Consider the following 27478-nt stretch of genomic DNA (forward strand, 5'->3'; position numbering starts at 1 on the left):
TAGTGCAGTAGTTATCCCCTTGAGAGAAGAAGAATTGTTTGTTAATCTCAGTGTTAGGTGTACGAGGACAGGAGAATCTGTAAAGAATAGGGCAGACTATTCAGTGTATGTGAAGGCAAGGGGAAAATGAACCGTAACTGTCTGGCTAGTCAAAGACCCCATAACTCTCTAGCAGTAGTATTTCAACGGGTGGCTGGTGCCCTGTCCAGCCTACTACCTATTGAGGATCGGTCCTAAGTAACGATTTGTGTTAGCTATTACATTTGTGCATAACCATCTTCAAAATAGAGATTTCAGATCATGATTTTTCATTCAAGTTTACCAATCTTTTACGTAAATACACCTTCAACCAGGCTATGTATTCTAATCTAATGCATCATCTTTACTGGTTCCATCAGTAAAATTTAGAACGACGTATCCATTTGAGGTAAATTTCGCATCAAAAACTGCAATATCTTTAACGTCTTTGGCCACTTCGCTTTTATTCGCAGTAATATTAAATGCTTTATTACCAACACGTTATTTTCCTTAACTTTATCTGCATAACATTCATTCTTCATTTTGGGATGACGTATCTTCAAAGCTTCATAAAAAATTTCTAGATTTTTACGAGAGATTATTAAAGATAGATTCGCCCAATGACTACAATTTCTTCATACAGTTATCCCATTTTAGGCAAACAATTCATAAAAAATTTGTCAAGTCACCGGCTGGCTTCATACGTAATTGATCTAGTTATTATTATTATTATTATCATTATTATTATTATTATTATTATTATTATTATTATTATCATTATTATTATTATTATTATTATTATTATTATTATTATTATTATTACTTGCTAAGCTACAACCCTAGTTGGAAAAGCAGGATGCTATAATTATTCCTAGGGAAATAGCCCAGTGAGGAAAGGAAACAAGGAAAAATAAGATATTGTAAGAAGAGTAACATTATTAAAATGAATATATTCAATATATCTCCTTTATATTTTCATCACTTATGCGATCTATAAAGGTATTGATGTCTTCATTTACGAAGATCTCATATTACAAATTTTCTTTTCGTGTTTTCATCTTAACTGATTTCAACGATAACAAAATATAAATAAAAACTAAATCATTTTAAACCGTATTTATCACAATGACGCGGTATTTACGCTTATAACATTAGTGACCTGGTAACTTAGAAATATCTTAAAAATCCTCTATTGCTTATTTCTCAAAATTAGGTTTTTTATGGAAACTGAAAATGACGAAAATATCATACTTTTACGAATCCAAGCAAATTATCGTGTTGATTCCTTAGGGCCTTAGGCCGTACAAATTTGTTAGGGAGCCGTTATAAATAAAAAAAAAAATCACAGAGAAAAAAAAGGAAAATGTAAACACTCAGAAAAGTAGTCCCGATATTCAACATACAAATTCAAAGGGCATCTCTTATCTATATTTTATTATATAAATGCAATCTAAATTCCCCCCTTTTAACTATAAATAAATGAAAATATATAAATGAGAGGACAGGGTTAAACAGGAACCCCATTTCATGTAAATTATAGCAACCAAAAGCAAACTCCCCCCTCCACCATAATGTATTCCTCCGCATTAGTGTGTTACAGGCAGCGGCTACAGCCAGCTGAGCCAGAATCCTGATTCGTTGTCCAGTCAGTTCGTTTTCTGAAGAAACTACGTCCGAAATCCCGCTTTTTTTCGATTTCCTGAGGGTAGGTAATTATGAAATTGCTGTAAATAGGTCATGTAAAGCGTCAGTTTTTCTGTTAGTGAAGTAAACAAAGAGAAAAAATGTTAAATGCAATTTAAAAAGCTGAAGTTTCATAGTTGTAGCCTACCCATTCTCCATTTTGAATCGCCCTACATTACACCAACGTTTAATTTCATAGGTTGAGTCATTATACAGTGAAATAAAGTTATATTTTCGTTGGTTAGGCTGCGTTTTAAGCCTATGTATAAATAGAACAGCAATTATATATGATTTAAAAGTATATCTAATGAGCATAGGCTTAAGACCATGCTTTCTTGTGACTGCTTTAGTTATATCCAGAAAACTGTCAAATTGTATTTAAGGTCGGGGCAACATTTCGAATTGAAAATTGATGTATTCCTCTATTAAATAACGTGATTTAACCAAATTTGACCTTCATTTCAATTTCAAACAAACAGAACAACCAGTTGAACTAACATAGACTAATTTCAATACCACACACTGGCTAAAACTGTCAATTAAAATAAAGTCAAATTCGTGAAATCCCATTATTTACTACAGGAAAACATATATCAGTTCAAAATGTCAACCTAAATGTAATGTTTCTTGTTCCGCCATGGGCACGCTTTGCTCGCCGAAAAATAAAAACATCAAGCTCCGTATGTACTGGCAAGCAGTAATGTTGAGGTGCACACATTAACATCAATATAACTTTCATAATGAACTGCATTCACTAACCAGATATTAAACTTAATGTAAAAATAATGGTAATAATATAGAACACCACGCTCTCCATTTACTCCAGTATAATGTAATCCTGCAGTTCTCACCTTCTTGTACAGTAATTAGGTGGTTATTTAAATTCTAGGAAAGCAATAATTAGCAAGATATGTTGAAGAGGGGAGAAGGGGTTATAAAAAGAAAATAGCTCGGTTTCCTCACTATACGACATGGAACTGACGTCAACATAGTCAACCAAACAGATCGTGATGCCAGCGTACATAAACAGAAGTTCGTGATGCCAGCGTACATTTGATATTCTGTATATTCAAAATATACTTAATCAAGAATTGTGATTACTCAAAAGTGTCACTATTTGTAAATTGCATATTTTAAGGGTACTTTTTCGTAATTAATCCATTTTTGATTAGGTATATTTTGAATATACAGTAAATCAAATGTACGCTGGCATCATGAACTTCTGTTTATGTACGCTGGCATCACGAATTCTGTTTGGTTGACGATGTTGACATGTCAGTTCCAAGTCGTTTAGTGAGGAAACCGAGCTATTTAATTTTTATAACCCCTTCCCCCCTCTTCAACATATCTTGCTAATTATTGCTTTCCCAGAATTTAAATAACCCCCTAATTACTGTGCAAGAAGTTGAGAACTGCAGGATTCCATTATATTGGAGTAAATGGAGAGCGTGGTGTTCTATACTATTATCAAAATAATAACTTGCTTTGTGATTGAGACGTCAAAGGTTGGGTATAATTGATAACCAGGAATGATGCTTCAGGCACCGTAACTTTAGGGGTATACCGTTATGCTATTTAAGGAAAGTGTTCATTGCATCTGGTGTACCATGGTAATTTCTATGAAACTTCCCTGCGGCTTCTAAGTATGGATAACTAAAACCATTACACGTTCGTATCGGAAGTTCCATAATAACACACGAAAGGCTTAACACGGACAAAGGGTTGGGAAGGGACTGATGCTAACACTTTAACTGATAAGGAAAGGGGGAGGGAAAATTAACCCCCCCTGTGGAAACTTTTCAAACGTATGGGCACGTGATAGGGTAACTTTATTAAGAGGGGTCAAGACTTGTAGTATACCTGAATACCTAAGGTAAAAAAATATGTCCATGTGGAGATTCCATAAACATATGGTATTAGAAGAATGGTTAGGATAAAACGCAATATGTCCATGTGGGTATTGCATAAAAGAATGGGTAAATATGGTATTGGATGGGTCAGGTCAAGATGGATACTTGAATGAACTGGGTGAAAATGAAGAGTGTTTATAAAAAAACGAGTAATCCTTACATAGAATGTAATATGTACTTGTGGGTATTGCATAAAAGGTAGGGTACAGTTGTATTAGGTCAAGTAGAATACTTGAATGTTGCTGGTAAAATTACATGAATGAATTGGGGAAAAGTGGGGAGGGGTTATAAGGGAACGAGTAATCCTATTGGTAAAAATAAGGGGGTGAGGTTTATGCGCAGAAGATCTAAAACTGGTATGTACAAACGAACGAACGGGAGCAAATACAACCGACCTGTAGAATGTCAACAAATAAATGAAAAGTATACCGTTAGTATAGATTATAGATAATTTGTGCAGTTTTTCATGGATTTATTATACGCCCAAGAACATGATGTATGGAAAAGAAAATGTTTGTTTTAACTATTGTACTGTATGCTGTTTCCCCAGCAGATTTTCCCCACTCAAAACCTCATAGCGTATTTGTGAGACCCTCGGGTTTACAGAACCCCACCTTGCCTTAATAACCATGGAGAGTTTGCGAGACACTCCTCCCTAGCGCTAGTGTGCGCTACTGGATCTAGCCGTAAAGGTAACATCCAATGCCCTTTGCTGGCGCTTGCCATTAAAAAACTTCGCTAGAGCTTGCCATTGAAAAACCTCGCTGACGCTTGCTGTTGAAAAACCTCGCTGGCGCTTACCATTGAAAAACCTCAGCCAAGTGCTCTCTTGGCCGAGTCTTTCCGTCAAGACTCGCACACGCAAGAAGCATTGAAGCGTGGTCCGGAGTAAAGGCGAGTTCTACGCCGCAAGTGTGCTCAGGGAGACAGATGCACATAGGTAGACTACACCTTACCAGATCAAGCTGAGAAACGCATGCATGCCACCGTGCTCTATGAACTCTAACCTCACCAATGCACACATTCCCCTTGACACCACTGATGGGTAGATTTGTTGCCTGTGCGAACTATGAAAGGGTCACAAACCAGTGCGCAGTTCCAGCTCTCGCCTTACAAGTACACACTTGCTGTTAGCGAACTAGAAGGGGTGTGCTCTACCAGCTTTCTCTCTGTAAACACGGACTCTCCTCACAAGCACACAGGTAGTAATTACCTGTAAGAAATGAGTAAGGCACACTTTTCCAGTTTTGGCCTTACAAGCATGCACTGCTAGCAGGACAAACTGGAAGAGGTGCGCAAGCCAGCTCACCTTACCAGCCTCTGCCTTGCCAACACTCCTTTGCGAAGAACGGCAGGTTCCTTTTCAAGGGAGATAGCTTCCTCTTCACAGACCAGCCATCGTCAGACTGCTCCACCTTTGGTCAAGACCACAATAGGCAAGGTCTTTTCCATCAGGGAATTGAGTACCATCCAAGGATTGGATAAAGAGACAGAGATAGCCCAGAACTTTCTCTTGAGAGACTAATGGCTAGCATACTAGTGGCATAACAGTTGAGGCAGCTAACATCTCTCAAGAAATTAGTGCTCCGCAGTAGTATCTTCATTTGGTCATGACAGCTGAAGACCATCTGGTCTCAGCACGTAGACTCACTGAGTACTCTTGTACCTGTGGTACATGAGCAGAAGAGAGACCCAAGTTGGTGGTGTTAGAGACTAACCTCCTCAGAGGAGTAGAGCTTTTGTTTCCTCCCCTGGATTTTTTGCCCTTCACAGACACATTAAAAGAATGGTGGTTGGCTCATCTGTTACACCAGACGACATCCGCGGTTGGGTCTGAATCCGAAAGGCGGTGCCACATAGTCTCCTGGAAAAGAGGGCAGCCTACCTGGCCCTCAAGTACATCCATCGGCTCCTTTCAGAGCATTACGTAGTGCTTATGAGCGACAACACTACAGTAGTGTCCAACACAAATAATGAAATGTCTTTTCGCAGCACCTATGCCGGCTAGCTGTGAGAATCCTCAGATGGACGGAGGAAAATTTGAGGAGAAGGGCTCAAATACTTAGCTCCAAATGGTCCTTGAATCAACAGATAACCACATTTTCTGTTGTATATGCAGCCTGTGTTAGTGTTAATATATGCTAATAGGTGCATATACTAACCTAATGTAGCCCAGCCTAGCCTAACCTGATTTAAATTGTTGTGTCCTTACTTAACAGTGGAGGGAGGCCTGTGCTTCCCCTTACACCCTTGTTTACTGGTTTAGGCTCCGTTTTGAAGGGAAGGGCAAGTAGATTATTTTGCAACAGTTAAGGATTTCAAGGAAATTTACATTGACGAATTATCTATTGGAAAGAACAAAACTGTGAATGAAAAATATCTAGAGAGTCATATTTGTGTGAGGTTAAGTTTTAAATATACATCTATTTATTTCCACTGGATAATCTTGTGTTTTGTACATATCTAGCCAAAAATGTTGGTGCAGTACAGTACTTGAAATTTTATGAACCTGATAGCCAGTCTTCCATAGCCAAAATCTTCCATATCTCAAAGACTAGACTGAACTCCCAGTCTTTTTATTAGTGATTAATAATAACTGATTCTACTTTAAAGTATTATCTTAACTCATAACAGCTGTATTATAACATTGAAGTATCTATTTGTTTTCAAATTGGATTTCCAAAGGTTAAAAAATGAAAATAGATACCTATGTACTCGTATTTGGGCAAGAAAATTCACATTCCATACTGTAAACTGGAGTAAAAAAATGGTTATGATGGGCCATTTTGGCGATACATTAGAGATTTAGGAAAAGCAATATTGTTACGTCTTCACATATACTGCATTATAAATTACAGGCTAATGTCTAGTTTCATTTGTAAGGGGACATTTTTTTTCCATATGTTTACACGGTATAGGTCTGTTTCCTAAAAAAATCAGATGAAAGTAATTTACCATAAACAAGATTGTTAATAAAAATATTATAGATAAATATATAGAAACCATGAAATTCTAGGATTCAGCTGATCTACTTTTACCAACTTAGCCTAACATGACTGATAATCTTACTGTACTTGAAAATCGCCCATCCTCAGAATGTAACTTGGGTGCCATGAATCATTGTTGTTGAGCATAATGAGGTGTGTATTTGGTTAATCAACTTATTCGTGCTATATTTCAAAATTTCTCAATAGAACATGAAAAAATCCTAAAATCCTTTTAACAATCTAAAATGGTAAACTGTTCAATATAAGTATTGCAGGGATGATTTGATCTGATGAAGCTTATTCAAATCCAGATGAGGCCTATTATAGAAGGCAACAATCTTTTGAATTGTTCATCCAGTATGAGCAGTATATGAGAGCTCTTGTTTTAAATATGCAGTATACTTGTTCTTTAATTCAAAATTATATGCTAGCAATATTTAAGCATTTTCAGTAAAACCATATAATTTTTCCATATTAAATTTTAAATATTTCTTTCAGGTATGCCTAATGGTTGGAGCTCAAAAATATGAAGAAAATCTAATGAAACGTCCTAAGCCACCACTATGCACTTTAACTATGGTATCTTGAGGTAAGAGTAATAAAGGATTTGTAATTCTTAGAAGTTAATTGGATGAAATTTTGAATTGAATTAACTGAATAGGATGTATATTTTCCTTCTTCTACCACTTCCCTCCCACTGCCCCTTTCTTCGACCTACTACCCCCTTCCCCTTTCTTCGACCTACTCCCCCCTTCCCCTTTCTTTGACCTACTTCCACCATTCCCCTGTCTTCCCCCTACCCCTTTCTTCGACGACCTCCCCCTTCCCCTTTCTTCGACCTACTCCCCCCTTCCCCCTTTTTCGACCTACTCCCCCCTTCTTTGACCTACTTCCCCCTTCTTTGACCTACTTCCCCCTTCTTTGACCTACTTCTGCCATTCCCCTGTCTTCCCTCTACCCCTTTCTTCGACCTACTCCCCCCTTCCCCTGTCTTCCCCCTACCCCTTTCTTCGACCTCCTCCCCCTTTCTTCGACCTCCCCCCCTTACCCTTTCTTCGACCTCCTCCCCCTTCCCCTTTCTTCGACCTACTCCCCCCTTCCCCTTTCTTTGACCTACTTCCCCCATTCCCCTGTCTTCCCCCTACCCCTTTCTTCAACCTCCTCCCCCTTCCCCTTTCTCGACCTACTCCCCCCTTCCCCTTTCTTCGACCTACTCCCCCCTTCCCCTTTCTTTGACCTACTTCCCCCATTCCCCTGTCTTCCCCCTACCCCTTTCTTCAACCTCCTCCCCCTTCCCCTTTCTCGACCTACTCCCCCCTTCCCCTTTCTTCGACCTACTCCCCCCTTCCCCTTTCTTCTACCTACTTCCCCCATTCCCCTGTCTTCCCCCACCCCTTTCTTCGACCTCCTCCCCCTTTCTTCGACCTCCTCTCCCTTCCCCTTTCTTTAACCTCCTCTCCCTTCCCCTTTCTTTAACCTCCTCTCCCTTCCCCTTTCTTTAACCTCCTCTCCCTTCCCCTTTCTTTAACCTCCTCTCCCTTCCCCTTTCTTTAACCTCCTCTCCCTTCCCCTTTCTTTAACCTCCTCTCCCTTCCCCTTTCTTTAACCTCCTCTCCCTTCCCCTTTCTTCAACCTACTCCCCCCTTCCCCTTTCTCCTACCTACTCCCCCTTCCCCTTTCTTCAACCTGCTCCCCCCTTCCCCTTTCTCCTACCTACTCCCCCTTCCCCTTTTCTCGACCTACTCCCCCCTTCCCCTATCTTCTACCTACTCCCCCTTCCCCTTTATTTGACCTACTTCCCCCATTCCCCTGTCTTCCCCCTACCCCTTTCTTCGACCTACTCCCCCTTCCCCTTTCTTCCCCCTACTCCTTTCTTCGACCTCCTCCCCCTGCTCCTTTCTTCGACCTACTCCCCCTTCCCCCTTCTTCGACCTACTCCCCCTTCCCCCTTTCTTCCCCCTACACCTTTCTTTGACCTACTCCCCCTTCCCCCTTTCTTACCCCTACTCCTTTCTTTGACCTACTCCCCCTTCCCCCTTTCTTCCCCCTACTCCTTTCTTCGACCTCCTCCCCCTGCTCCTTTCTTCGACCTCCTCCCCCTGCTCCTTTCTTCGACCTCTTCCCCCTTCCCCTTTCTTCCCCCTACTCCTTTCTTCGACCTCCTCCCCCTGCTCCTTTCTTCGACCTCTTCCCCCTTCCCCTTTCTTCCCCCTACTCCTTTCTTCGACCTCCTCCCCCTGCTCCTTTCTTCGACCTCTTCCCCCTTCCCCTTTCTTCCCCCTACTCCTTTCTTCGACCTCCTCCCCCTGCTCCTTTCTTCGACCTCTTCCCCCTTCCCCTTTCTTCCCCCTACTCCTTTCTTCGACCTCCTCCCCCTGCTCCTTTCTTCGACCTACTCCCCCTTCCCCCTTCTTCGACCTACTCCCCCTTCCCCCTTTCTTCCCCCTACACCTTTCTTTGACCTACTCCCCCTTCCCCCTTTCTTACCCCTACTCCTTTCTTCGACCTCCTCCCCCTGCTCCTTTCTTCGACCTCTTCCCCCTTCCCCCTTTCTTACCCCTACTCCTTTCTTCGACCTCCTCCCCCTGCTCCTTTCTTCGACCTCTTCCCCCTTCCCCCTTTCTTACCCCTACTCCTTTCTTCGACCTCCTCCCCCTGCTCCTTTCTTCGACCTCTTCCCCCTTCCCCTTTCTTCCCCCTACTCCTTTCTTCGACCTCCTCCCCCTGCTACTTTCTTCGACCTACTCCCCCTTCCCCCTTCTTCGACCTACTCCCCCTTCCCCCTTTCTTCCCCCTACACCTTTCTTTGACCTACTCCCCCTTCCCCCTTTCTTCCCCCTACTCCTTTCTTCGACCTCCTCCCCCTGCTCCTTTCTTCGACCTCCTCCCCCTTCCCCTTTCTTCCCCCTACTCCTTTCTTCGACCTCCTCCCCCTGCTACTTTCTTCGACCTACTCCCCCTTCCCCCTTCTTCGACCTACTCCCCCTTCCCCCTTTCTTCCCCCTACACCTTTCTTTGACCTACTCCCCCTTCCCCCTTTCTTCCCCCTACTCCTTTCTTCGACCTCCTCCCCCTGCTCCTTTCTTCGACCTCTTCCCCCTTCCCCTTTCTTCCCCCTACTCCTTTCTTCGACCTCCTCCCCCTGCTACTTTCTTCGACCTACTCCCCCTTCCCCCTTCTTCGACCTACTCCCCCTTCCCCCTTTCTTCCCCCTACACCTTTCTTTGACCTACTCCCCCTTCCCCCTTTCTTACCCCTACTCCTTTCTTTGACCTACTCCCCCTTCCCCCTTTCTTCCCCTACTCCTTTCTTCGACCTCCTCTCGTGCTCCTTTCTTCGACTTACTCCCCCCTCCCCTTTCTTCCCCCCTACTCCTTTCTTCGACCTCCTCCCCCTGCTCCATTCTTTGACCTACTCCCCCTTCCCCTTTCTTCCCCTTACTCCTTTCTTCGACCTCCTCCCCCTGCTCCTTTCTTCGACCTCTACCCCCCTCCCCTTTCTTCCCCCTACTCCTCTCTTCGACCTCCTCCCCCTGCTCCTTACTTCGACCTCCTCCCCCTGCTCCTCTCTTCGACCTCTTCCCCCCTCCCCTTTCTTCGACCTCCTCCCCCTGCTCCTTTCTTTGACCTCCTCTCCCCTTCCTCTTTCTTCTCCCTACTCCTTTCTTCGACCTACTCCCCCTTCCCCTTTCTTCCCCTTTCTTCCCCTTACTCCTTTCTTTGACCTCCCCCTGCTACTTTCTTCGACACACTCCCCCTTCCCCTTTCTTCCCCTTACTCCTTTCTTTGACCTCCCCCTGCTACTTTCTTCGACCTACTCCCCCCTTCCCCTTTCTTCCCCTACTCCTTTATTCCCCCTACTCCTTTCTTCCCCCTACTCCTTTCTTCGACCTACTCCCCCCTACTCCCTTCTTCCCCCTACTCCTTTCTTCCTCCTACTCCTTTCTTTGACCTCCTCCCCCTACTCCTTTCTTCGACCTCCTCCCCCTGCTCCTTTCTTCGACCTCCTCCCCCTACTCCTTTCTTCGACCTCCTCCCCCTGCTCCTTTCTTTGACCTCCTCTCCCCTTCCTCTTTCTTCTCCCTACTCCTTTCTTCGACCTACTCCCCCTTCCCCTTTCTTCCCCTTACTCCTTTCTTTGACCTCCCCCTGCTACTTTCTTCGACCTACTCCCCCTTCCCCTTTCTTCCCCCTACCTCTTTCCTTGACCTCCTCGCCTTTCCCCTTTCTTCCCCCTACCCCTTTCGTCAACCTACTCCCTTCTTCCCCTTTCTCCCCCTTTCGTCAACCTACTCCCTTCTTCCCCTTTCTCCCCCTTTCGTCAACCTACTCCCTTCTTCCCCTTTCTCCCCCATATCCCTTTTCCCCTTACCCTTTCTTCCTCTTACCCCTTTCTTTCCCCCTTACCCTTTCTTCCTCTTACCCCTTTCTTTCCCCCGCCCCTTTCTAACCCCTACTCCTTTCTTCCCCCTGCCCCTTTCTAACCCCTACCCCTTTCTTCCCCTACCCCTTTCTTCCCCCTGCCCCTTTCTAACCCCTACCCCTTTCTTCCCCTACCCCTTTCTTCCCCTACCCCTTTCTTCCCCTACCATTTCTTCCCCTACCATTTCTTCCCCTACCATTTCTTTCCCCTACCATTTCTTTCCCCTACCGTTTCTTTCCCCTACCGTTTCTTCCTCCTACCCCATCTTCGCCCTACCCCCTTCTTTCTCTACCCCTTCCTTCCCCGTATACCTTCATTCCCCCTACACCTTCCTTCCCCCCACACCTTCCTTCCCCCCATCCTTCCTACCCTCAACCCCTTTTTCCCCCCTATCCCTTTCTTCCCCCTATCCCTTTCATCCCCCTATCCCTTCCTCCCCCCTATTCCTTTCATCCCCTACCCCTTTCTTCCCCCTACACTTTTCTTCCCCCTACACTTTTCTTCCCCCTACACCTTTCTTCCCCCTACACCTTTCTTCCCCCTACACCTTTCTTCCCCCTACTCCTTTCTTCCCCCTACACCTTTCTTCCCCCCTACTCCTTTCTTCCCCCCTACTCCTTTCTTCCCACTCACTTTCTTTGACCTAATCCCTCCTTCCCCTTTCTTTCCATTACCCCTTTCTTCCTTTCTTCAACCTACTCCCTACTACCCCTTCCTTCCCCGTACCCCTTCCGTCCCCTGCCCTTTTCTTCCCCCTACCTCTCTTACCCTCTACCCTGTCCAACCCTCTACCCTGTCCAACCCCCTACCCTGTCCAACCCCCTACCCTGTCCAACCCCCTACCCTGTCTAACCCCCTACCCTGTCTAACCCCCTACCCTGTCCTTCCCCCTTCCCTCCCTTTCCCTTCATTAAAGTAATTTACAATGACCAGGAATGTCAATAAAAATACCCAAAATTACCTACATAGAAACCATGAAATTCTATGATTCAGCAGATCTACATTTACCAACTTGTCCTAACATAGGAGACAAGATCTTATACGACCCAGAATCTTACTGCACTCGGAAATCACCCATCCTCAGAATGTGACTTTGGGTGCCATAAATCATTGTTGTGAGGCTTAATAAGATAATTATTGGGTTTATCAACCTGATTATTCAGACTGCATTTAAAAATTCTTTAATATGACATGAAAAATAATAACATGAACAATCTTTCTAGATTACAAAAATACCTCGATCTAGGTATTGCAGGGATCTGATAAAGTTTATTAAAATCCAGTTGTACTATAGAAGTCAATATAATCTTTAAATAGTCAACCAGTATGGGCAGTAAATAAGAGCTGTTTTAAATATCTACTCCATATCTGAAAAAATGCATTCTATAATATATGCTAAAATAAATTTTCTGTTGTATTAAATTTTGAATATTTCTTTCAGGTATGCCTAATAGTTGGAGCTCTTAAGATATGAAGAAAACTAAATGAAACTACGTCCTAAGTCATCACTATGCACTTTAACTATGGTATCATGAGGTAAGTTAAATAAGGGATTTTCAATTCTTAGAAGTCAAGAGGATGAAATTTTAATTTCATTTAATTGAATATAATGTATATTTTCAGCAGAGTTAAATCTATGGTGACTATGTACAAAATATTAGGTTAGGATTTAATATCAGAAATTTGTCTTAACTTCCTAACTAACCAGAACAGTACCTGATGTCCCTATTTGAAGGACATCCTCTTTCAAATCAAAGTACATATTAAACGTGATATTCTGACAATTAGTCAATTGCCTATTTGTTCCTACACAAATACAACTCATGGTCTTTTAATAGGGGTGTGCTTTCAGTCTTGCTAGATGCAGTTGTTGAAATTTATAATGAGGTGGTGGCAGTTACTCTCGGGTGGCTAGTAAGCTCTACCCTCGTAAGAGGCCACTTTGCTTTTAGCTGCTTGATAATAGACGTACTTCTGGCATACTCATCTTTTTGTTTTTAGATAAATTAGATGGCAATTGCTTTGTATGAAGGATATTAAAAAAGAAAGGATTATCAGTTGTTTCTAAATTACTGAAGCTGTATAACAGTTGTCTATGCAGTCCTGTCGATATCCAGTTTTTTTTTTTTTTTAGACAACAGTTTGATTCCCAAAGATGATGTCATTTAAGAAAAGCAATCAGTGCAAGTTAAGTTTCTTTTAACGATTTCTCCGTACTCAATGGAGAGAGGTACTTAACAGGAAAAGTGGCACTTACCGGGAATATACCCAAAATGGAGGAGTTTTTGTGTATTGCTCAGGTGTTAATGCATCTACCGGTGCCTGATCTCATACGAGACCGAGCACACACTCCTTGATCAGCATTTAGGGTGCTGCCCTTTTTTCTTTTTTCTTTAGAGAATTGCAGACATTATCTAGGTAGACAACAGCCCAGCAACAGGGTCGTCGGTGAGCTTATGATCAGACATTATCTAGGTAGACAACAGCCCAGCAACAGGGTCGTCGGTGAGCTTATGATCAATGAACAGTGAGCCTGATGTTATTAGCAGACATTCTCATCTCTTTCCCAGCTGACATTTCCCCAGAATTAGTTCACGTGAATGGGCTTCACTTACCAGGTTTCCACATGATTGTGCTCCACGCGCTATGTTTCTACACACATCATCACAGTATGATCAGCTACGCGAGTCCAATCACCATGTCTCCATATGTCGCGTTTCCACACTCATTGTGAAAGCATGTTCAGTCTTCATGCACTCAGCCCTTCATACTCGGACTGCTCTCTCGGATTTACCATGATCAGACGCCATGCAATTGAACTCCTCTGACCTATCCCCCAGGTTTTCATAATGTTCGAGTCACAGGAGCCACCTGTCACCTTCTCTTTAATGTTATATTCTGTCAGAATAAGATCCTTCTAAGTGCAGAATTCCATTCATGCATAGAAATCTTCCTACCCTGAAAGACCAGTCTACATAAAAATTTTCCATGTTCTGAGACCTATCTTCTCAGGGCCCCAAGGCTAGTCAACATTATGAAACCTTTTCCCGCATGGAGACATTTCCACCAGTTCCTTTTCACCAGTCCTCACATTGAGTTGAAGCTAATGACATCACAGCATTGCTCTTGAACGCTCATACGTTCATCGACATACCAGTCATTGCTTAAACGCTATCATTGTTAAGACTTCTATTCAGCTCCGAAGCTAAAACACTTGGTATTCTCAGAGGGCATGGGAGATAAGAGCAGCTTGGCCTCTCAGAAGTTAAACCTTCTAGCTGTCATGCTTTCGTCTATAGTTTTACTTATTCTGTTATCGTTCTCATTCATGGATACACTAACAAGAATTTTCATGAGCTACGTATTGAGACATCTCTCGTGTGTCAAAACAAGACCTGAAACATCGTTGATCCATTCCCAGCCAGGACCAGAATAAGCAGGGAATCACAAGGAGGAGCCCACATTCTTCAGGGTATAGGTTCACTTGCGGCTTCATTAACTTTGGGGACACACCATAGCTCTCAACAGGGAAACAAGGACCTTCATTGATTGTCATTTTAGCACCCATCAACGATTAAAGTTGCCCGTGAGTTGCTCTTTGGAACATCGTGCTGGTTAGATGTGGTCATATTAAGATCTCTCTTGAGCAGAATGCCCTACTTTCTACCCAGTCAAATAAGGATAACAAGGACCCTGATGGAAGTTTACAAACAAGAGGATGATATGACAATATTGATGCCTGTGTGCACTACCATGGAGGCTGCCTTCATTGTCAGCCTCCACATCACTGTGGCTCAAATACCTAGACAGTGTCTGTTTTATTCGGTAACAAGACCAACAACTTGACAAGCCTTGCGATAAGGGAAAAGTACTCAGACTTAATGCATTAATTACTAAGCCAATAGGGTGACTGTACCTTAAAAAGTCATATGTGTGAGATAGGATATGGCAATTTCCGTATGGAGTCCACCAATGTTTGGGGAACGTAGTCCTTTTCCCAAAGAAGAAAGCAGACATCAGAATGGAAAAGTAGAATTCCAGGAATTGCATTGCATCTTTAAGCTCCAGCATAAGACTTATGTGACCTATTGGTATTTAGTATCCTCCCCTGTCCTCCCAGATGAGTGGGAGGATGGGTTAATATATGCAAACACTTTTCTCATAAATGACCATAAATTCAGAAATATGTCCTTTATACAAGCACTGTTACTTCCTTGACAGTCTACCAGCCTTGGATAGTGCCTCCACTTCTTCATCATCATCATCATCATCTCCAATGCCTATTGACGCCAAGGGCCTCGGTTAGATTTCGCCAGTTGTCTCTATCTTGAGCTTTTAAATCAATATTTCTCCTTTCATCATCTCCGGCTTCACGCTTCATATTCCTCAGCCATGTAGGGCTAGGTCTTCCAACTCTTCTAGTGGTTTGTGGAGTGCAATTAAATGTTTGGTGAACTAATATTTCTAGGGGAGTGTGAAGAGCATGACCAAACCAACTCCTACCCCTCACCATGATCTCATCCACATATGGCACTAGAGTAATCTCTTATAGTTTCATTTCTAATCCTGTCCTGCCATTTCACGCCTAATATTCTTCTGAGGGCTTTGTTCTCAAATCTACAGAATATGTTGGATATTGTTTCATTGTCATACAACGACTCGTGTCCATACAGTAACACCGACCTCACTAAACTGATTATTTATAGTTCATATAAGAATTATTTATTTTAATGGTGCTGTCCTTAAAATATTTTTTTCTCCTTGTTTCCTTTCCTCACTGGGTTATTTTTCCTGTTGGGGCTCCTGGGCTTAGAGCATTCTGCTTTTCCAACTAGGGTTGTAGCTTAGCAATTATTAATAATAATAATAATAATAATAATAATAATAATAATATAGCCTGATTTTAATATGTAATTTCAGGCGATTTGATTTCCAAATTTTATATGACCTTGCCAATTTCTGATTTGCATTTTTCAATATTTCTTTAAATTCCAATTCTAAAGACCCTGATAATGAGGAGGTGGACAGGAGTCTTCACTTCTGCTTCTATAGAGGACAAAATGCTTTGACATTTCCTGGGAAAGTAAACCAACCAGTTTGGTTATATGGACTTTCTCCTTCCAAAGGATAAATCTCCTTTTAAGGGATAGGAATTTGTTTACGAACGAATCACAACATTTTAAAATCTCTTTTTTTCCTAACTGTACAAACTTGTTCTTTTTTTCCTAACTGTACAAACTTGTTCTTTTTTTTCCTAACTGTACAAACTTGTTCTTTTTTTTCCTAACTGTACAAACTTTTTTTTCTGACTGTACAAACTTTTTTTTCTGACTGTACAAACTTTTTTTTTTCTGACTGTACAAACTTTTTTTTTTTTCTGGCTGTACAAACTTTTCTTTTTTTTCCTGACTGTACAAACTTTAATTTTTTTTTCCTGACTGTACAAACTTTTCTTTTTTTTTTTTCCTGACTGTACAAACTTGAGTTCTTTGTTACACTTCCTGCCTCAATCCCCCTTCGAGTTAGTAGGTTGGCCAATGCACTAGCCACCCGTTGAGATACTACTGCTAAAGTGTCATGGGGTCCTTTGACTGGCCAGACAATACTACATTGGATCCATCTCTCTGGTTATGGTTCATTTTCCTTTTGCCTACACATGCATTGAATAGTCTGGCCTATTCTTTACAAATTCTCCTCTGTCCTCATACGCCTGACAACGCTGAGATTACCTAACAATTCTTCTTCACCCAAGGGGTTAACTACTGTACTGTAATTGTTCATTGGCCACTTTCCTCTTGGTAAGGGTAGAAGAGACTCTTTAGCTATGGTAAGCAGCTCTTCTAGGAGGAGGACACTCCGAAATGAAACCATTGTTCTCTAGTCTTGGGTAGTGCCATAGCCTCTGTACCATGGTCTTCCACTGTCTTGGGTTAGAGTTCTCTTGCTTGAGGGTACACTCGGGCATACTATTTTATCTAATTTCTCTTCCTCTTGTTTTGTTAAGTTTTTGATAGTATATATAGGAAATATTAATTTTAATGTTACTGTTCATAGAATATTTTATTTTCCCTTCTTTCCTTTCCTCACCTGGCTATTTTCCTTGCTGGAGCCCCTGGGCTTATAGCATCCTGCTTTTCCAACTAGGGCTGTAGCTTAGCAAGTAATAATAATAATAATAATAATAATCAAGTCATAGGTTAAGGTCAAAGTGGGGGCTTAATGTCCTGTCGGTGGGCGCAACTTACCCACCAACTGCCAGTAACTACCTCCACTTTGTAATAATTCTAACAGCAATATTCTGCTTTTCTGAGAGCATACGGTACTCTTATCAAAGGACTCAGGTTTGTATGTGTAGTTAGGAAAAATACAAATTACTTTTTATAATTAGGGATATTTTGTTTAATTAAAGACCTTCATTTCAAATATTCTCACATAATTAGTTATTTATTGTGCACCTAATGGAAAATTTAGATTCCTGTATTTATCATGTTTTGGGGCCCATATTTATAGCCTTTTGTTTGTACTTGTCATACAAACCCTCTTCTTTTGATTAGGGAGATTCAGTATAAGGTGGAATCAGTCATTAAAGTTGGATAAAAAGCAGTTATCTACCTGGCCAGGGTGTGGGGCCATTTCCAATTTGAGGTTCCTCCCTTTTGTTTGGCTCCTATCGAACACACAAGTATAGGCAGCTGCCTGCAAAGCTTTAAAAACTTTTCTCTCACCGAGTGATTGTTAAGCCCCCCTGACACTTGCGCGCATTTTTGCCACGCACTGGCACGCATTGATGCGCGCCAGTGCGTGCCACTTTTTGGCACGCACTGGTGTTTTTCGCGCACTGTTCACGACCAGTTCACTCCAGTTCGCGCATCGTTCACGCGACGTTCACGCGACGTTCACGCGATGGCACGAATTGGCACGCGTAGTTCGCGCATCGTTCACGACACGTTCACGCGAGTTCACTCATCATTCCGCATCGTTTCCGCATTGGTCACGCCAGTTCACGCCAGTTCACGAATTGGCCACTCCATATAAAAACGGGGCTTCTCCAACCCGAGGACATTCTTGGATTGGGTTCGGAAGAGACAACAATGCTTTCTGTCAGAGACACCATTGTATTGAGGAGAAGAAACGTATCTTTTTCGTTTGTATTTTTTGTTGCCCTTTATTTTAGTTTCAATAAAAAAGCATTTGATTTACATATAAATAGCAGACATGAAATATGTACAAGTATTAAGAAAGCATTTTATTTTAACATTAAAAGCAGCAAACATGAAAAGTTTTTAGGCTGTTGATTTTAAGGTAATAGAGAAAAAAGTGTGTTGAAATAAGAAATCATTTTATTTTTACATTAAAACTGCAAACAGAAAAAATTTGTTTTGCCCTTCATTTTAAGGTAATAAAGAAGAATAAGTATGTTGATGAAATAAAACATCATTTTATTTTTACATTCAAACAGCAAACTTAAAAATTTCTTGGGTTTATTTTTCAGTTCATTTTTATTCAAAACAAAAGTTTTGGGTCTTGATTGGTAATAGAGGAAAATAAGTGTGTGCATGAAATAAGACATCATTTTATATTTACATTCAAACGGCAAATATAAACAATTATTAGGTTCATTTTTCTTTCCTTTTCATTAATTTTTTCGTTTCCTTTTTGTTTCTCTTCATTATAAAGTTATAGAAATAGTTTGAAATAAGACATCATTTTATTTTTACATTCAAACAGCAAATATAAAAATTTATTAGGTTTATTTTTCTTTCCTTTTCATTAATTTTTTCGTATCCTTTTTGTTTCTCTTCATTATAAAGTTATAAAAATAGTTTGAAATAAGATATAATTTTTTTTCACATTAAAACAGCAAATATGAAAATTTATTAGGCTTATTTTTCTTTCCTTTTCATTAATTTTTTCGTTTCCTTTTTGTTTCTCTTCATTATAAAGTTATAGAAATAGTTTGAATTTTTAAGATATAATTTTGTTTCACATTAAAACAGCAAATATAAAAATTTATTAGGTTTATTTTTCTTTCCTTTTCATTAATTTTTTCGTTTCCTTTTTGTTTCTCTTCATTATAAAGTTATAGAAATAGTTTGAAATAAGATATCATTTTTTTTTCACATTAAAACAGCAAATATAAAAATTTACTAGGTTTATTTTTCTTTCCTTTTCATTAATATTTTCGTTTCCTTTTTGTTTCTCTTCATTATAAAGTTCACGCCACTTCCCGCATCGTTCACTCCAGTTCACTCCAGTTCACGCCAGTTCCCTCACTGTTCACTCCAGTTCACTCCAGTTGGCGCATCGTTCACGGCCATTTAGTGCGTGCCAATGCGTGCCACAAACTTTAAACATTTCAAAGTTTTGGGCCCGCATGGCACGCATTGGTACGCTCTGGCACGCGAGTTTCCGCACTGTTCACGACATTTTCACGGCTCGTTCACGCGAGTTCGCGCATCAATGCGTGCCAGTGCGTGCCACGAATGCGTGCAAGTGTCAGGGGGGCTTTAGTGATGGAATGGAAGTAAGAAGTTTGTGTTAGCTGGAGGATGAAGGACATTGCATCTGGTTTATGGCTAAACTGGGTGTGGATCCTCACTCGCTCTATGCTTCTTGGAGGGGGCATGACTGTTTGCTGTCATGTTGGCTTCCGAGCATGAAACATAGTCTCTGGAGCAGTGGCAGGCTTACACCTGTGTTTGTCGGGTTGTACTTGGTAACGCCAAAGGTGACTCCGATGAAGTCTTTCATTGCTTCTGTGTCCTCGGGAAGGGCGGGGGCTACTGATGCTGCTGCACCTATGCATATGCCCCTGGATTTGTCCCCAGGGAGTAGGCTGAGGTTTTTAGGAAAAGACTGATCTACACCAAAAAGCTTTTCATGTTGCATTGGTATTGAGAAACTCTGATATTTGCCACTTCCTTCTAGAAGCTGAAGGTACTTTGCCTGTGACCATGTGAACTGTTGGCAGTGAGTTTGACCTTTGAGCTAACTTAGGTCTTCAGGTATGCCCTTCATGATAGTTGATGGCTAAGGCTATCGCTCCCCCAGTAACCAGTTTAAATGTTTAAAGGTAACCCCTGTTTAACCCTTTCGCTACAAGGCCGTGGATTTGCTACTGGAGATCTATACGAGATTTGTCATCATCAGATATACTCGCTCATTTATCCTATAATAAGCTACATTTCCATGTTTATTTGTTTTACTGCTGATTACAGAATATTTTTTTCCATAGTTTACTTTAATCTCCAATTTATTTATTTCTAAACAATCGACATGTATTTCTATGCATTGATAAGTGGTTATAGAATGATAAAAAAAAAAAAAACGTTTTATGTAATTATTTAAATAATGGTAAAGCACTGTGATTTTGTGTAAAAGAAACTTTATATTCATTAAAGTGATTATATTATTCTGTTATAATTCCAGGATAAATAGCCATCAAAAGATATATAACTACTTGTTAGTAATGAACTTACGTTGCACAGAAATTTAATAAAAATATCTTTTTATTTCCTTTGACACAAATATTCTATAATTTTTTTTATTATAAGGTATGGTAAAGCAGTTATATATTCATTCAAGTGACTTATTTCGTAACAATTCTACGATAAATAGCCGTTGAAAGATATAAAACTACTCAACAGTAATAAGGGAATTTACGTTATACAGAGATATAATGAAAATATCCATTTGTTTCCTTTGACACAAGAAGTATTCTATAATGAATAATTTATAAGGTATGCTACGATAAACAATTACGAATCAACAAAAACCTGTTGACAATATATATATATATATATATATATATATATATATATATATATATATATATATATATATATGTATATATATATATATATATATGTATATATATATATATATATATATATATATATATATATATATATATATATCTAGAGAGAGAGAGAGAGAGAGAGAGAGAGAGAGAGAGAGAGAGAGAGAGTATATATATATATATATATATATATATATATATCTAGAGAGAGAGAGAGAGAGAGAGAGAGAGAGAGAGAGAGAGTGTGTGTGTGTGTGTGTGTGTGTGTGTGTGTGTGTGTGTGTGTGTGTGTGTGTCAATTCCTCCATTCTTAACCTTCAGCAGGCACCGGGACAAAGCAGTCAAAACTTTACTTGCTGGCCGGACCAGAAGCTGGCAATTTTCGCTTCAGAAAGTCCTCCATTCCTAACCCTCAGGAGGCACCGGGACAAAAGCATTTCAAACTTTACTTGCTGGTCGGACCAGATGCTGGCAAGTTTCACTTCAGTGCACTATTCTTAAAGTTTAAAGAAGTATCGCTCCTATACTAAAATAGTATATCTCCTTGTCGTTTAAATGTAGAGTGGATGGTGGATCTTATGCAGTACCAACCTATTGATCATCATACTTGGTATCTGACTCTGATGTCCCTTTCAGGGAAAGGGTTTTCCAGTGATGATCGAGTACATGTACTCATGTAAAACCCAGGTCCTATCAGTCTTTCATCCACATGATAGAAGGATATGGGGTGGCAGTCGTCCTTACTTCGCTTCTCTACAGATCAAGCATTGATCCCTTACAGGGATGAAAATAGGATCTTCCAGTTTTGGTTCTAGGGGATATCCAGTCCACCAAGCACTGGGTCTTTTTAATTATAGAAATAGGGTTAGTATGACTCATAGGAACAAATACAAATAACTTGAGCTGAAGATCAAAAGTGAAGAATCTCCAACTAAAGGGAGTGGGTCTCCATGCCTTTCTTCCACGCCAGTTGAATAACTGGTCATTATCCAACTTTAATGGCCGATTCCAGCTCATGCTGAAACAGTTTCCCTAATTAAAAGACTCAAGTTTGAAGGGCTGGGAAAGATACAAATTACTTTTAAAAATGTATATTTACAACATATGCACAGAATTAAGCGAATTTAGTATAACACTTACAATGTCATGGATTGCCATATTTAAAGTTGATTTGCTTAGTCATTTTATAAGGTCATTGAAGTGTTAACTCCCAAGTGTTTTAGTATAAACATTCCCTAGCAGATTGTGTAAACATGTATTAGATTTATCTAAATTGACAAAGTATGTTTCTTAGGAATATGAAAATGATCAGCAAGTGTATGTACTAGGACGATTAAATTGGGCATTAGATTGAGGTAGAAAAGATAGACATTAGTTTGAAATATGATAAGTTGGATGCAGATTGAGGTAGAATAATTTACATCATTGAATTAAAGTGGTTTACTTAACTCGAGGAATACAGGAAAACTGGCAAGCAGGTTTATTATGACAGTATAAGAAATTTAGTTTGGTTAATTAATTCATGTTTATATTAGATATTTTTATATGATCAATGTTTTCATAAATTTGTATTTTAGATATTAGTTATTTTTTTTTTTGCTACATCTCTAAGAATTAGGTTTCATATATTTGTATGAGGAATGGTTGCTATTCATAATATCCGTTTGATTAGTTGATATTATATATGTTAATAGCCTTTACAAAAGTTATCCCAGTATAACTACAGGAAGTTAAGAATGTTTTTGCAAATAATTGACCAAAGAGATATACTAAAATTCTTACTTTATTCTTTGACATTAAGCTCACATGATATGACATTTACATCGACCCCACACAAAAGTGGGAAAAGATACAGACAAAGATGATGATGATTAGAAATGGGGTCACTTAAATAAGAAATTTTAGGGCACAGAGATTCCTAAAGAAGTTGATTCTGATACTATGTAGTCTGTCCTATCCCCAGAGATTTCTCTTCTGCACAAACACTAAAGAATTAGAATGCTGTTGATTGAGACTTAATAGGTTAGTTATTGATCTAAAAAGTTAGGAATTGATGAGCTGCTGTTATACACAATAATCAGTGGATTTAAGTAACATTGGTGACCGACAGCATTTGTTGTATTGCATTCCAAATTCCAGCCATTGTTCTCTAGTCTTGGGTAGTATCATAGCCTCTGTACCATGGTCTTCCACTGTCTTTGATTAGAGTTCTCTTGCTTGAGGGTACACTCGGGCGCACTATTCCATCTTATTTCTCTTCCTCTTGTTTTGTTAAAGTTTTTATAGTTTATATAGGAAATATTTATTTTAATGGTACTGTTCTTAAAATATTATATTTTTCCTTGTTTCCATTCCTCACTGGGCTATTTTCCCTGTTCGAGCCAGCCCCTGGGCTTATAAAATCCTACTTTTCCAACTAGGTTTGTAGCTTATCAAGTAATAATAATAATAATAATGATAATAATAATATTAATACTTTTATTAATTGTTAATTACTAAGCATTATCATTTAAGGCAGGCTTGGTCATCAAATTCAGAGAGAACGAGTTTGTATGATATTCGTTTAGAATATTTCATAGATGAAAGAAGACTAATTTTACAATTAATCAACCTTTGTTTTAGTCCTTGAGAATAGGCTAGAGTAATCATTTTAACTAGGTAAGACAAGCAGGGTTATTTATTCATTTTGAATTAAGGCAATAATGTGTAATTTTATGAAACTTGTAATTTTCGTGTAATTTTGATCTGAAAAATCAAAATGCGATTGGTCTTATTTCCAATACACTAAAGTTTTGTTAGCTATGTAATTATAATCTGATATTCTAGCTGTGCATTTTACTGAATTTGCATTTTGATATAAATCATAAGTGAATCTCACCTCAGTGAACACAGGTATTAAAAGTTCACCATATATTACTTGAAGGTTATTCTTACAAATTCATTAGATAACATGCTAAACTAAGATGAAGCAAATATTAGGAATAAATGTAGTTGTTTGATATGAATGTAAGATAAATGCTGGAAGGGTTTATAATGCCAGAGATTCCTTCAAACTATTACAGACTTTAATGGAAAACATAATGGATAGCTTAGATAACTGATATTTTCCAAATTTAAAACAGAATGGAGAGGTAATCCTATGGTATGGTAGGTTAAGTCACCTAATAAACTGACATAGGATACAGTAGTTGCTGAAATGCAGGAGGATATGTTTATCCCTAGATTAATGTAGGCCAGGTCAATCATTCAATCTGAATACAATAATCTTTATGGTACGCTATATTTGTAAATGGGTTAGTGTTACTTTCGGTAGTCATATAGTTAAATTAAGGTAGTGGTAGTGGGTTAAGGCAGCATAGGTCTGTCAGTGGATACAGATAGGACCGGTTAGTCAAATGATGAGCTACCACAGGCGATTTAGCTATAACATATTTTTTTTCCCAAGTAGGTTATGTCTAGATTTTATAAGAAATTACTCTCTGAAAAAATAAGATTGGAAGGATAGGCTCAATAGAGGCCTTGTAGTTACATGATTAGTGAACAGGATAGTTAGCACATTATTGTGATGGGTTAATAAAGTTTATTAAATTTATTTAATCATGGCAAAATGATGATGGAATACTCTCATGTGTATGCAAAGGATATATCTGATTTGTGAAGACATTTTTAAAATGTCCTAATTTCTCAGTTTTAACATGAATACAAACCCTTTCACTCTTTGCTATGGAGGTATTGTTATGGCGTAGCTGGAAACTAGTCATAAACATTTTATGCGAGGTATAACAACCCGCTGCTAGTTAGCGGAGGTAACATAGCTGGTAGACCAGCCACCCCCACTCACACACACTGTGTACTATGTCACTTTTTGTTTTTGGCTCGGTGGAGTGCAGATGTTTCGTCTCTCTCTCCCATTAACCCTAATTACAACTGGCTATAAGCTCATTTATTTTCTTATTTTCAGGTGTCATTCTTGGTAGGCCACCGATATGCGAGTTTGCATTGGCATTAAGGTCGCTCAAGCATAATCTTTAAGTTGGTTAAGGTGACAAGAGCCTCGTTCCCATGGCCCTACTTGCAGATGACATGCCTATATTCAGACTTCCCCTGGGGATCGGGAGTAAACAACGAAGGAAGTTTTCCTTCTCCAGTGCTGCGTTCCTTCCCCTCAGCCAGTTTGACTCTTCTCCAGCGCTGCGTTCCTTCCCCTCAGCCAGTTTCACTCTTCTCCAGCGCTGCGTTCCTTCCAATCAGCCAGTTTCACTCTTCTCCAGCACTGCGTTTCTTCCCCTCAGCCAGTTTCACTCTTCTCCAGCGCTGCGTTTCTTCCCCTCAGCCAGTTTCACTCTTCTCCAAAGGACAAACGAACAAGATGGTTGACCATTTAACCCCTGGAAAACCCTTGGCTGCCGTGGGCCTTGTCACTTTTGTTAGTGGAGTGGCAGCGGCTAGGGCCAAAAGTGAGTATCACTTTGATGCTTGCCTCAACTCTGGTCTTCCTTGGGGTTTTTGTGTTACGCTGATTCGTGGGACACAGCAGCTGCACACACATGCCTCCGTAGGGCTTGGCCTCGGCCTTCCCCCCTTAACTCTGAAGTGGTTTTTCCATCTAGAAGATCTTGTGGCCCCCGCTGATGCATTCTCCACAACTCCATGGCAGTAGAGTTGCTGGCAGGTTCTCTCTATAGTGCATGTTGGCACTGCAATCCCTTTGGCATGAATGGACCAGCTGAGCTTGCTCAGCGTGCCGAGTGCGTTCAGCGGCCTAAGCTTGCACCACTCTCTGGGTTCCCTTGACACGAAAAACTTAGTTTCCCCTCCCTGCCTCTGTAGGGGCTGTCTTTAGCCTCTCTTCACTTGCGAGGGTGTTCTCTGCAACTCAGCAGCAGAGGAATTTGTGGCAGGTTTTCCTTGAAGTGCCTGCCAATCCCATTATCCCTTTGCAGTTATAGGGCTAGATGAGCTTGCTTAGCACGCTCGGTTCCCTCAACAAGAGAAACTTTATTTCTCTTTGCCTCAACAGGGGTTGCTTCGGCTTCCCCCATTCGAGCCTCTAGGGTGGTGTTCTGAAAGATCTCACACTTTCTGCAACTTCTTGCCCAGCGGAGTTGCCAGCAGATTATCTTTGGAATTTCCGCAAGGTTCGCAATTTCTCTGGTAGTGAGTGAACTGACTGAGCTTGCTTACTGCGCAGAGCTTACCCAGTGATATGAGATTGCTCAGCATGCTAGTTTCCTTGGTAGGAGAAATGCTGAGTTCTTCCACCTTTTGAGGTAGGTCATCCATCTCGCCAAAGCAAAAAGGCAGCCTTACTTGATGATTCCTCCCCTCGGGTACCTCCCAACAGGCATCAAATTATTTTTACCTCACTCCAGCTCCTCCAAACTGAGCCGTTGGGAGCATTTTGATGATGGCAGCCTCTGGCTAATTCACATCATAGCCCTTTTGTCACCATGTTCCAAGTACACGTTGAACCTCTACGAGTCTCAGGAGACCAGATACTTCGGGGTCATGGCCTCGGGCTCCGAGCCCTTTGGGAAAGAGCCCCCTCATCCTATTGTTTGCTAGGTACATGAATGAACAGACCCTAGTTGGGCAGGAGAGTTTTGCTTGTAGTCTTGCACTCGCTAGTTAGGTGGGCAGGTAAGTTCTACGGGCTTCTCAGGCTGCACATGCTGTCCTGGTGGCATGGGCTGGCCTCTAGAGGTATTTGCATGGTCAAGCTGTTTCGAACGCTTGCCTTTTGGGAGTTTCTACAACAGGAACGAGCAAGGCAACTCATGAACCTTGTGGAAATTTGCCACGTGAGGCCTCTGGCCCATTCACGATGCTAAGGCGCACACTCAATCCCAGCCCACGAGGCAGGCGAGCAAGGTTCTACTGAAGATGAAGTCTGATCGTTTCTCCAGCTATGGGGACTATCTTGGTGATGCACGAGTGTACCTTGATATTGTACCGCATGTGTTTCATACACCCTTGCACGCTGTAACGGATTTGCTTGTTATCACTAGCTCTTCCCTGAACTGTTGATAAAAACCACCCTTCATAAACTTAATAACTTATGCGTAATTTTCTTTGAATTTTTGTGACTTCAAGTTCTGGTATTTAAACTCAATGTCTGTTTAATAAAGTTTAGTTGCATTCACCTTGCCTCTGTTATCACCTAACTGGTGCCTCGAACATAGGAGTAAGTGGATGGAGAGGTCATTGGTTGGGGCGTACATGTGAATGGTGCAAGTGGGGTGGCTGGTCTACTCCCTTGCTACCCTAAATAGTGGTGGATTGTTATACCTCGCATTAAATTGTTAATATCTAGCTATGCCATAACAATATGTCCATAGTAAAGAGCACAAAGTTTTGTTTTATAGTTAGGAACAATACAAGTTACTTAGAAATTTGTCATATTTCAAGAAACTCCATCTTGTCCGTCATTAATTGCATTCATCATTAAAGGTTTTGTCCATTGTATTTGGTCTACTCAGATCATGTTTTAAGAATCCATTGTATTAGTGTTACAGTAGATTGTTAATTAAGTATGCATTAAAATATGTAAACAGTGTAACACGCAAAGTTAATTACTTTTTTCTCTTTTCAGGAGTGAATTGAATAATAGAGCAACTAGAAGAGAGTACAGCCACCTTCTCTGATGAAGTTTCACGGCA

The 27478-nt window shown here is 40.5% G+C and overlaps 1 long non-coding RNA gene across 1 annotated transcript; it reads left to right on the forward strand.

Annotated features, from left to right (window-relative positions):
• The first annotated feature begins 1599 nt into the window (after nt 1-1599).
• On the forward strand, nt 1600-27478 carry LOC137631488 (uncharacterized). Its single transcript, XR_011041892.1, has 4 exons — nt 1600-1723; nt 7097-7187; nt 12462-12556; nt 27412-27478. It is a non-coding gene; the product is annotated as an uncharacterized lncRNA (long non-coding RNA).

The sequence above is a fragment of the Palaemon carinicauda genome, chromosome 39, assembly GCF_036898095.1.
Source record: "Palaemon carinicauda isolate YSFRI2023 chromosome 39, ASM3689809v2, whole genome shotgun sequence".
NCBI lineage: Eukaryota > Metazoa > Arthropoda > Malacostraca > Decapoda > Palaemonidae > Palaemon > Palaemon carinicauda.